Below are 13,616 nucleotides of genomic sequence, written 5' to 3' on the forward strand. Positions count from 1 at the left end.
TTGGTGACAACTGCCCCGGGAGCCAACATTTGTTATTTAATTTGTGAATTATTAAAACTTTTAAAATTCAATTTACCTATATTATATTAATATATTATGTTGTTAGGAAATTTTATAGCTATCAGAGATTGAGAATTATTAATGTAGGTACCTAATAATAGTTCATTTTCCCTAATTTGTTGTAATTCAATAGAAATAACTAACAAGTTAGGTATTTAAAAAATGCTCTTAACTTTACAAAAGTGTTTGAAATGTTATGAGACTAATATTGTTTATAGCTATTCTATGTTATTTAAATACTTTAGTACCACCATTGGGTAAAAGACCAGTATGGTTGAAATGTCCAAAATGTAAATTATTGGTGATGACAAGAGTTAAAGAAGAAATATCATCTACTGCTTATATATGCTGTATGTTGATGATTGTTATTGGGTATGTGGGTACTTATTTTATGAAGCTAAATAATCATTGAAATTAAAAGCACGTAAGGACGCTACACCCGCATGTGTTGTCTACTTGTCTCCGTCTTACAAATGTACAACATAAGACAATTATTTTGCAAGGAAAACTATACTCCCTCTGTATTTATATATTATAGTAGAACTACCAAAATTCCGCAACGCATAGTGAAGAACTTTATCCGTGTCGTAGAAAATGTATTATTTGGATAACATAAATACAATTAAAGTAATCAGAACATGAGGTTTTTTATTTTATTATTAAAAATGATCGGTGAGTGTTATCCAAAAAAATTAAACTCTATGAAACAGATAAAGTTGTTCCCTGTGTGCTGTGGAATTTTGGTAATTCTGCTATAAATACAGAAGGAGTATATTTTTTATAGTTGACACGCGCAATACAGTTTTTTCCATGGTGTAAAATCTTGTAAGACGGAGACAACACATGCGGGTGCAGTATGGTAGCGTCCTCTTAACCTATTATTAATTAGATAATACTATATTATTCTCTTTCAACAAAAAATAATATGAATTACCAAAAGGAAAGTCGGTCGGATCCACCATATTAAGGTTGTCCACATGAATGAGATAAAACAACTATCTATCTATATGTACAGAACTGACATATTTTTCTCGTGGAACTGAGTTAAATAAAATTATACCATATATTTATCTTTGTTGTTATATTTTAAATTGTATGATTGTAATTAACTTATGTTCATAAACGTGTTAATTCAACTTATATAATTAATAATCAATAATAATAACTAAGATATTATGATAGGTAGGTATATTAAGTAGGTAATATACATTTTTTCCAGGTGTTTCTTTTGTTCGTGTCTGCCGTTATGCATGGATAACTTTAAGAACAAAAGACATTCATGTCCAAGTTGTAATGCATTCATTGGACTTTACAAACCATCATAAACCAATAGGTAATAATATTATGAACCGAAAATTTAACCAAGCATGCAAACTGCAAGCTTATAAAATATTGAATTCCTCCTATACTATTACATTGATTTTACTATTCATAATACTATTATTTATTTCATTAATCTGTCGGGTGGCACTACTGAGTGCCCTCCCAATACCTGTTAGTCTCGTTATGTATATATTATCTTTAACCAAATTATTTATTGTATCAAATGTTTATAGATTGTAATTATATTTTAATAATAATAAAAAGTTTATTTTTGACAATAATAACAATTATTTTCAGTGGCGTGGGTGGATAGGAGACAAAGATACGTTGCCTAGCCACTTAGGACACGGACAAATAACAAAATACAAAATAATAGTGCCATCCGCCGCCGCAATTCATGGTCGTACTTGTTATCACCGCGTATCAGATAAGACAAGATTGTTTGTTTATTGTTTTGCCCGACGTGTCCTACATACGGCCGACAGGGCATGTAGTTTATATAAAATATATAAATTTATATTGAATATGTGATTGTTAGGTATGATCATACCCCCCTCCCCACCATGCTTATTTGTATAGGTATGTGAAGAATTTGTTGTGCGATTCAATAATAGTAATTACTTGTTGATTAGAGCACGAAATTTCCGGCGTTATTATTCATTCCTTATTTCTTTCACCACTAGTTGAGAAGTATCTACCAACTCCTTAGCCACAATAAAAGGTTCACTCATGGAGGCGCACGTCCGTCAGTGTCGAGTGGCCGGCTAGACATTAATTTCGATAGATCCACAATGGCGCGTTGTTAATATAGGGACCGGAACCTTTTGAATTTATCAGTATCGGTTGCGGCACTCGTTCTCCAAAAATAAAATGTTCCGGTTTGGTTTTGGTTTTTTGATAAAAAAAATAATAAGGATATCGGACCCAAATAATTTTGGTATCGGTTACAGATAATTTGATATTAAGTATAATAATTTTAATTACCTATCCGGGACGCGGGTTTTATTTAATAGTATGAGAAATGTTAGAAAACTCATATGATCATACATAGTATATACACAAAACAGTAATACCATTAAATTACAATAAATAAAATTATTTTATTTTTGAACCTCAATGAACCTATTTAAGTTAAAAATTCCAGTTCAGTTCCGGTACTTAATTTATTAAAATAAATGTTACGGTTCCAGAACCGGTTCTTTTAGGTTCAGTTCCAGTCCCTGGTCGGCAGTTGTTATTGGTGAAATAAATATTATTATTATTGAAAAACGGAGAATAATCCAATGTTCGTAATAATCATTATTTTGTTGTAATTTAAATATTTTATTCTTGGGTACTTGAAACTTGTAAAATAGGTATATTATTACCTAAATCTAATATATAAAAATCTCGTGTCGACGTGTCACAATGTTTGTTACCTAACTCCTCCGAAACGGATGGACCGATTTTTATGAAATCTTTTGTGTATATTAAGTAGGTCTCAGAGAGTGATGTAAACTATTTTTCATACCTCTAGGTGTAAAGGGTGGCTCACCACAAATATTTTTTAATATTTAACACGTAAATTGTATATTTATATATTATTCGATTAGATTACGTTTCCACCTTCCTGCAACCTGACATTTTTGTTGGTTTTTATCGCCGTGTAGATATAATTGTTCCGAGAAATTTATTGAACTATATATTATACCGATTAAAAATACATTTGGATTACCTTACCAATTTCTACTCAAGACGCAACATCACATAATTAATTAAATGATAAACGTACATAGGTACACATGGGTAGGTTTATATGATTTAGGTACTATAATATAGTATAGGTATATAGAAGTTAATATAGAAGGTAAATAAAATAAGTAGCCGTAGTTTGTATAATGTATCTTATCGGTTTTGTCGCAGATTGTATAATCTAAATTTTTTTTTGCCGCAGTTTACATAATATCAATTTTTAGAAAAAGGTTAATTTTGCCGCAGTTTACCATCTCCCTTTTTTACAACAAGAATCGATGCGTATTTCGATTTTGTATATTTTGACAATAATACGTTTTGGAATGTCACCCCTCAATTGGAAACCGATTTTATCTCTCCGGTTGGGATGTGGACGTATGGTATTGAACTAAATAACAACTACCGAATAAGCGACTTAATACAATTTATACAACAGAGGTAGGTACCTTTTTTTTGTAATGTGTATTTCTTGTTAGCACCATTACACAAGGCTCGTAGTCCCCATGCAACATAATTTATTGGAAATAATTAATATACAGGTAGGTAGACAGCCTCACCTTTCACCCTCACGAGTAATGTTACAATAACAGGTAATATTATGAACATAATAATCGGCGCCGTTTCAAGGTCGTCTCGACCGACCGTAGTTATAAGTCACCCCAAAATTCCAGCACATTCTTCGCAAACCAGCCACTCTCTGCTGCCCGTTCCATAAACATTCCACTATAATTCAGGGGTGCCCAACATGCGGTTCGCGTCTTATTTACAAAAACCAAAATTTACTTATTACTTACTTTATAATGAATTAAAATTTTTTTGATATGAATATCAATAATTTAATATTTATATAATATGCGTAATTTGATATATGTTTATACGTGGCTGTTAGCTATCCTTTATTACTTTTATACAATTTCATGTAATCTATAACAATGATTGAAACATTTTGACTCGTTCTATCATCGTATTTATCCGTGTGGCTCGTGAACGTATTCGTGTTGACGACGTTGGCCGCCTCTGCATGCACCAACAATGTCGGCGCCCGTCGTCTGGACGCATACCTATACCTACACGTATAATATAGTATTAATGTGATCTTAGCACTTAGCGACGATAATATAATATTCCATTAGCGACTTGGAATTTTAGAAAGTAATGATGATCCGTAGGAATTTACACCGTCGTTGACTTAATACATTAAGCCACAGTGTTCTAAATGAACTAAATGTATAAGATTATATCTATTGACTACGCATTGTAGGTATTTCCTGATGGTGTATTACAAATACATGTAGGTACATTGTACCTACATTACGATAACAAAAATGATCACCAAACCCGTCGTCGTTATTTAAATAATTATTTTATTTTATACGTAGCTTCAGATTATATCAATTTATTATTTATAGTCACTGTTTGGATAATGCCATAATGGATTTACCTGCTTTGACAGTGCATATTTGGCTGTGACTGTGTGCGTACTGTGTATAAGAAGCTTTACTATATAGAAATCCACACTAGTTTTAAGTATTTTATGTATATAAGAAGAAAAACGCATCACAACATTTTATAATATTTATATTTTATAATTCGTTTATAAATAGTAATATTATTATTTTAAGATAAACAATTGAGATGTTGAAGCCTTTATTTGTTTAATAAAAATATATTATTGTTGTTTGGTAGATAATAAAAATATGTAAATAAATCGTAACATAGACAAAAGCATTTACGTAGATTAAATTGTTTTATGTTTTTAGTAATCTTAGGGTACAAATAGTACAACTATCCATTTCAAAAACGATAGAGAATATTATTTTTGTTGGTATGACACAGGTATCGATTTGTCTAAATATTATGTCAAAACAATTTAAACATCATTTAAATTAAAATCTTTTTTTTATCGTGAAAGTCGAATTTCGAATATAAAGTCAAATAATAATGAAATATAAAACCGATATGGCATACCCTCAAAAAATTATTCTCTTTAATTTTTGTAAAAGTCAATTTTACTATAAGATTACTCAAAAATCATTAAAAAAGATTTTAGGTGAAAGCATTTTATCCATGTTGCTCGTGGGTCTGAGAGAGAAAACAAATATAGCGCTGACATCCTCTTTAAATGTTACTTCAAATGTTATACCTATTATCGTGTACGGTATAGTACCTATGTACATTTTATAATATCTTATTTAAGGTAATATACCTATCCATTATCTGTAATGAACTCACAAATACAATTTGGACACTTTCCATCTAAAAATAAATGGGTATCACCATGATCAAATATTGTATCGTACAATAAAAATTAGCAACGATATACAGTGGACTAAAATTTATTATATAATATCTCAGTACACATATTATATTCCATGCAACACGGAGTAAAATATTTTCTGAGTGTAAGAGTAATGTACAACATGGAATTATTAGTTGATTGCCAGAATAATAAGAACACCTAAAACCAATAACGGACCTCTTTGGTTTAGAATTATTCTATAAAAATGAACAAATATAATATAAATGTAGCTTAAATTGTATTCAATATTTATTTCAAACCCAGCTAATGTATATATTAATCTTTGTTTGACATGCATATTAATAATTCTCGTCTTTATTTAATGACGGCACACTCGATAATCGACGGACTTAAATGAAAATAACATTTTGGACAGATAACAATTTGGATGGTAAAAATGTTTATTCAATTCGAGTATTTTTATTTTTTAAATTTTTAAAATATAAATATTTATTGGAGTAAATTTACTCAAAACGTAATAACTTTTTTTTTTAAATATTCTTAGGAATTTTCAGATATAAATAAATCTTAAATTTATTATTTTCCATCACGTAATATTTTCATAATTTTTTTTATACATTTAACAAGTATCAGTTTTTCATTAATATTGTCAGGACGTCAAGTCTGTTACATTCTGTATATTTCAGTCTCAAATAAATGAGGAAACCATGAAAGTATAAATACTATAATAGCGCTGGTAGTTGTTGCCGGCCCAATTTTAACATTACAAAATACGACGAAAACTACATTTTCGTTTATTGTGGATTGTAGGGTGAGAAAAATAAACGTTATACCTATTGGTTTTATAGTCGTTAAAAATAAGTATTTATGTGTCTAGCGACATAATAATATTATTTATAATATGTAGGTGGTGTACATGATAATATGTACACAATACACCAGGCGACTTGGGGTGAACGTCGTAGCGTCCAATAGCATTGTACCTAAACCATATATTTTATATTATTTGTCCCCGATCGACGACCGGTTTGTAGAATTAAATAACGAGAAATACACTATAGTGTTATACCTAACCACTCTCCGTCTCTCACAATGATACATCAGCCAAACAATTTAATCTCAGATCTCTGTATAATATAATATTATTGTTAGGTATTTTTTTTTATACGTTCGTCTAAACCCAGTGGACCCTCCCATATAATGGAATGTTAATAAATCGTCTGGGTTTAAAAGCGAACCCACAACCAAAACATTTTTATCGAAAAAATAAAATAAAAATCGAAAATATCTCTTGTAAAATATCTAAATAGCTCTAAAAGAGTAAAATATTGAACATTTTAACTATAGAAAAAACCTATTTCTCATTTAGGTATTTTTTTTTATACGTTCGTCTAAACCTAATGGACCCTCCCATATAATGGAATCTTAATTAATCGTCTGGGTTTAAAAGCGAACCCACAACCAAAACATTTTTATCGAAAACAAAAATAAAAATCGAAAATATCTCTTGTAAAATATCTAAATAGGTCAAAAAGAATAAAATATTGAACATTTTACCATGTATAGAAAAAGCTCATATAAACATTTATCTCCACGGTTAAAAATGTTTCAGTTACACTTAAAAATCAAAATCGATTGTTCCAAAAATTGGTTTTGCGTAAAACTTTTCGTTTTTACTTATTTTTTATTTATGTTAATCGATTATTTTGAAAAGTATTGGGAATTTTTAATTTTGAAGTCCCGTAGGACACCTACCAACTAGATTCACTATCCTACCAGAAAATATAAAAATTAAAATGTTTTTTCGACTATGAAAAAACACACACACACACACACACACACACATAATTATAAAATCAATACCTACATTTATCGCTCCGCTCCAGAATCTAAAAAAAAATAATACTATACACCAGTCACCAGCGTTTATCGTGGAACTCCTACTCCGTTTCAATTGTTTTAATGCTACACATTCTGACATTTTTTTGACAAAAACGAATTTATAGCCTATAGTGTTGTACATTTAACGACTATTTATTAGTAAAACTAAAGACAAGATGTGGTATAAAAACCTGGTACTGTTATGAAACTGATAAATATGAATTAAATGATAAATCAGTATGTACAAAAAGTGATTCTGAGTGGAGACGGTTCGTCGATTTATATTTATTAAGATATTTTCACTACATATAATATGCTACCTACTATAATAGGTAATTTATTTTTATTGATAGGTTGAATTAATATTTACAAAAAAACATAATAATATATTGTTTTATATTATCAAATAATAATTACAGTGTTTGGAAGGTACGAATTCCAAAAGGAACGGATTCCTGGAACGAATTCCTTTTTATAAAACCACACGTTGAACGAGTTTCTTTTTATAAAAAAAAATAACGAGAAAATGAACGAGTTCTTTTTTACAAGGAAAAATAACAAAATTGTTCGTTCCTTTCTAGTTCCAATAGTTTACACAGATGTTTAAATAATTCAAATTAAGATATATTTTTTTAATGTGTATAATGTATATAGCCAATTAGTGATCGTTATCGAGTATCGACGTTAATTGTTACTCATTAGTCACTTTATAAATATTTCTCATACCTAAGCTATAAGCTGACATTTATATAGAAATGAGTTCTAGAGTACTTAATATATAAAATATAATTATTTATAAAAATAAACGATAAGACAGTCGACACGTTGGACACAATTTAATTTTGAAGACAATCTCAAAATACAATTGTATCTATAATAATATGTACCTACTTGTAGGTATACATTACAATTACAAATTAAAGAAGTATGCATATGAAAAAAAATCATATATGATTAAATAAAATTTTTTATTTTATTTGGAACTAAAAAAGGAACTCGTTGATTGTCCAAAGGAACGACAAAGAAACGCATTATTTTTTTTTAAGGAACAAGGAACGGGACGAGTCCTTGTTTTAAAAAAAAAAGAAAGTGGAACGGAACGAATTCTTTTTTATAAGGAACTTGCCAAACACTGTTATAATTATCATAATAATATTATATATATATATATCATAAGATATTATTGTTATTATCTTCAGTAAAATATACTGGTGTGCCGATGTACTATATTATATACTCGTATGCATAAATGTATAAGTGTTTGTGGTATAAATATTGTACGTTTACATTGTATTACAACCTGCGTAAACTTATATTTTATCCAAGTCATAATGGAAAAAGAGTATAACCAGATACCTAACCATGATATATCTTCCCTCTTGAATGTCAATAACGCAGCTGGTATAGGGGGGTTTCGATTCGAGCACTGCGCTCTGTTGGAGTGTGAGACCAATGACGATTGTACGCCACCGAGAGAGCGCAATATCTATTCCATAGAGTAAACGAATGTCTCTTCGCAGGAAAAATTTTTTGTCGGATCCATATCCGTGACGTCACTGTTATCTATGCACGTCTCTGTGATACCATTCTGTATTATCAGCGATACAATAATATTGAATGTCGTCGTCTTCTTAATAATTTAAATATATTTTTATTAATTAATTATTAAAATGTTTAGTTGATACCAATATTGAATGTATAAATTATACAACCGTTTTAGATTATTGTTATAGCTGTAGCTTACATTTAAAATATAAATGATTATAAGAAATGCTTATTGAATTTGAAAATATAAACTTCTTAGTTATATTTCAAAATAGGAATAAATAAATAATAATAACAATCACTATTCACTATAATACACAAACCTAGTGGTTATTTTGGTTACAATTATAATAATATACAGCTTTGACATAATATAAAAAAAAATAGTAAACAATTATTATATAATGTAATATCAAAAAATTGAATTGTCAATCATAAATCACTTAAGGGCGGACATACCTAGTGGTCAAATAATAAATATTAGTTACAATAAAATTATAATATACAACTCTAATCCAGTTATTGTAAAAAATGACTTAGTACAATTTGAAAATGAACATAACATGTTTAATCGTTGATCATTTAAATGAGTTCTGACATGTTTAATTAAATTTGCCTTTAAAGCAAATGATTCTTCACAATTATTACAAAAATATATGTTCTTTTTAACAGGTTTTTTTTTAGGTATATTTATATGTTTAATCCTATGGTGCTTATTTAAACCGGATATAGAATTATAATTTGAATCGCAAACTTCACAATTAAACATTTTAATAATTAATTAATAAAAATATATTTAAATTATTAAAAAGACGACGAATCTTTATCTTATTACATTCAATATTAGTATCAATATTATTGTATCGCTGATTATACTGAATGGTATCACAGAGACGTGCATAGATAACAGTGACGTCACAGATATGGATCTGACAAAAAATTTTTCCTGCGAAGAGACATTCGTATAGAGTAATATTATAGAGTTCCATCTATAAATTAAAACTCAAAATAAATGGTTTCTATTTTATAGGGTAATAGGTACTCAAGAAAAAATGTATTATGATATTGTGGTACGACGGGCACCTGACGCAGTTATAAAGTTACTTAAGTATTTCAAAAAATGTATAAGTACAATGGTTTAACAAATTATTATATTTATTTTTATTATTTTTACCTATTTAAAGTCAAATTTTTTTTAAAGTTACAGAGGGTGATTTTTTTATCATGAAATACACATTATTTCAAAAAGTATAAATGTTTTTGAAAAAAATTTTTTACATAGTTTCAAGTTGTTAAAAAAACAAAGTTTTTATTAAAAAATTATATTTTCAAATATTTTTTATCCTTAAATTTTTTTTAAGTTTTTAAATTTTTTGAATAACAACAGAGTTTTAATTTAATACTCCAAAGCAGAATAGTTTTGTAAGTATTTTGATAAATAAAAATTGAATTTAGGACGAGTAGTTTATGAGTTATAAGTTTAATTACTTTATAATGCAACCTACATATATCCTAAAAACCTGAAAAATTTAGTTTTTAAAAAATGATTTAATGAATGAAAATTGATTTATAATGGAAAAAAAATCTTGAAATTTAAAAATCAGTTAAGTGGAAGTTATTCTGCTGTACAGTGGTAATGGATGGCGTTAAATTTGATTTAAATTATATAAAATAATTGTATGCGAGTGCGTATTTGATGATATTATTGTGATTAAAGTAATTTATTTTACTTTGAAGCATTAGTATAAAAGTAGGTAGTATAATAATTACATTTGAAATTGTTATTGTATATATAAAATATAATATAATACTCTAACATTTTCATATACCCACGAATAATATTTTTCACTGAAAACAAAATAACCTTACTATAATAGTTATTCTTGGTTTTAATATATAACTAATTTTGTTCTAATTTGAACTTATATAATGTCTGTAAAAAATAACTACCTAGTAATAAAAGTTGAAAATTATATATACTTTTAACTGCCGTAGAATGGGCATAACCTGGGTTACTTTAATTTTGTGGGGCTATTTTGATACGCTTATATTTTTATTCACAGTAGTACCATGATGATATAATTTTTTTTCATAAAATGGGGTTACTTTGATATCACATTAAGAAATATAGGTATCAAAGCTGCCTACGACGTTGTGTAACTTTGATAGCATATTAAAAAGATTGACATTTCTGAAGATAATATAAGAAATTTAAAAATTAAAACTTTAAAAAATTGATCATAACTAGCTGCAATTTAGATTTAATTTTGAGAGTTTTATTGGTAATACCACTGGAGTTATCCATAAAATAAAAAGTAAAATTGTCAAAAAAATTATCAAAGTAGGTACTAAATAATTTGTAAATTTCGTCAACATTTGAAATTGAAATGCTTATAAAAAAACTTGTGCGTATGGATCATTATTATTTCTCAACTGTTATTATAAAAACTATAGTATAACTTATAAGAAACCTTGTATTAAATTGTCGAGCTTTTTGACCCAACGAATAAAATGTTATTGACATTTATAGAATTATACTAAAATAGTACAAACATTTATGTTACTTTTCTTGAAAAAATAATTTTGTTTTTGTAGATAGATATATTTTAGCTGGTAGATTAGATAGACTTAATATTATATTAAGACCTTTAAAAGCTAATTGATAAAAAAAAAAAAAGACCTGTATGCACTATGCATAGTCACTTTATATGCTTCATAAGACATAGTTGTTTCTTTTTTAATTGTCCGCTGCACAGTGATATTCATGCCACGTAGTCCGTTAACTAGCACATATGTTGTTTTGTGTCTATTATAAATTTATTTCTATGAAGTAACTACTCAAACTTAATACTAATTAGTTCCTGTTGAAAATATAAATTTAAACTTAAGAAATATGGATGGTTTTAATCAACAATTTTATCATGTATAGATAATTTGTTAATAATTTACGGTTGAATATCCAATGTTTTACATTTATAGAATTATACTAAAATAATACTAAAATTTCTGTTACTCTTCTTGATAACATAATTTTGCAGATAGATATATTTTAGTTGGTAGATTAGATAGGCTTAATATTATGTTAAGACCCTTAATAGTTAATTGATATAAAAAAATTAATATTTGTTAAATTATTAATTGAGATGTGTATAGTTTAAATATTAAATAACCATCTGAAGTTAAAAAGGTATCATGTAGGTACCTAGGATGGTCAGTAATTGGGCCACATTTTATCTATCTGCTTCGTATAAAATATTTGTTTACATTTTACTACCCCGGAGATTGGGCCACAAATTAAATCTATATTTTTAAAGTGTACCCGGAGATTGGTCCATACATGCACAGCATAAAAATTTACGAATATAATATAACGTTTATTTAACTAATAATTATTTTTTACAATGCATAAAATACAATAATTTTTTTTTAATAATGCCATACACAGATTTCACAAATTTAATATATAATAGGTCAATAAAATTAGTGATTCACAGTTTGTGTTTATACTGCGTACAGACAACACGTTAATTATCGCGAGTTCCGTCTTTATTAGCTTCGATAGCATACAGTCAACGCAGTCAATATACGCAGGTAAATATGGTAATTATTTAATACCGTAGGCGCGCGCTCAAAATAAAAACAACCAGGGCACAAGCCCAAAACACTAAATCATGTTCACAAAAAAACCCGCGATGAAGAGCCCATCAACCCGTCAAAACCCACCAACCAACACAAAGTCAACTGTTACAAAGTCATCCAGTAAAATCAATCAAATTAAAACCCCACAAGTATTAATAACCAAATCAACGCCACTAGTAACCAAAATAACTCAGCAAATCCTCACACCACAGAAGACCTCCTCATCAACAAACAATCTCGAAGCACAAATATCTACAGATGCACACAAAAAAACTTTTGCCTCAACTGTAGCAAGCAGCCTAATCCTGAAAAAAGAACAAGCAATATTAATAGACATAAACGAAACATTCCCGCACAAAGATTATATTATCACTATCGGCAATATTGTAAAACCGGCCAACATTATCTTCGCCTCCCGTATATCGAATAAACGATTGTGCACACTCGCCTACAGTTATTGACAACCCCTCACAAAGCAACATATTAGAAAACAAAATCATGAAAGTACAGGAAACAAAAAAAACCCAAAATAACTTCTAATTCTCTCAAACAATTCCTAGAAAACATTGATACTAATTTAAGCCCTGCAGAAGAAATCTTTAATGATAACGAAGACTTCAAAATCGATTTCACTACATTCAAACATATTTTTGAAAACAACCAAGGTGATTTAACCCATATGACATATATACAGAATACAAGATTACAAAAGACGAACTACTTGATATTTTATTAAAAATAAAATCTACTTTAAAAAACAAAAGCATAAAAAATAGACTTACTCGTTTTGCTAAAAGTTAGTAGATGATAATTAAGACTCAGCTAGTTCAAAAGCATAAACAAATCAACACATAAAAAAATAAAAAAACAACAACAAAAAAAAACAAAAAAAACAAACAATGAATTTGCATAAAAATGATAGTATAAAAATCCTACAATGGAATATGAATGGGTTCAATAAAAAGTATGAAGAAATCACCATTTTAATACAAGAACATAATCCAGATATCATATGCATTCAAGAAACTAACTTCAAAAACGACAACATAACAAACCTAGCTAATTATGATGGTTACAATAAAAACAGATTAGATAGTGCAAGGGCAAGTGGTGGAGTGGCCATATACATTAACACTAATTACTTAAGCAGTCAATTAAACATATCTACAGACATAGA

Source organism: Metopolophium dirhodum, chromosome 1 (assembly GCF_019925205.1).
Source record: "Metopolophium dirhodum isolate CAU chromosome 1, ASM1992520v1, whole genome shotgun sequence".
NCBI lineage: Eukaryota > Metazoa > Arthropoda > Insecta > Hemiptera > Aphididae > Metopolophium > Metopolophium dirhodum.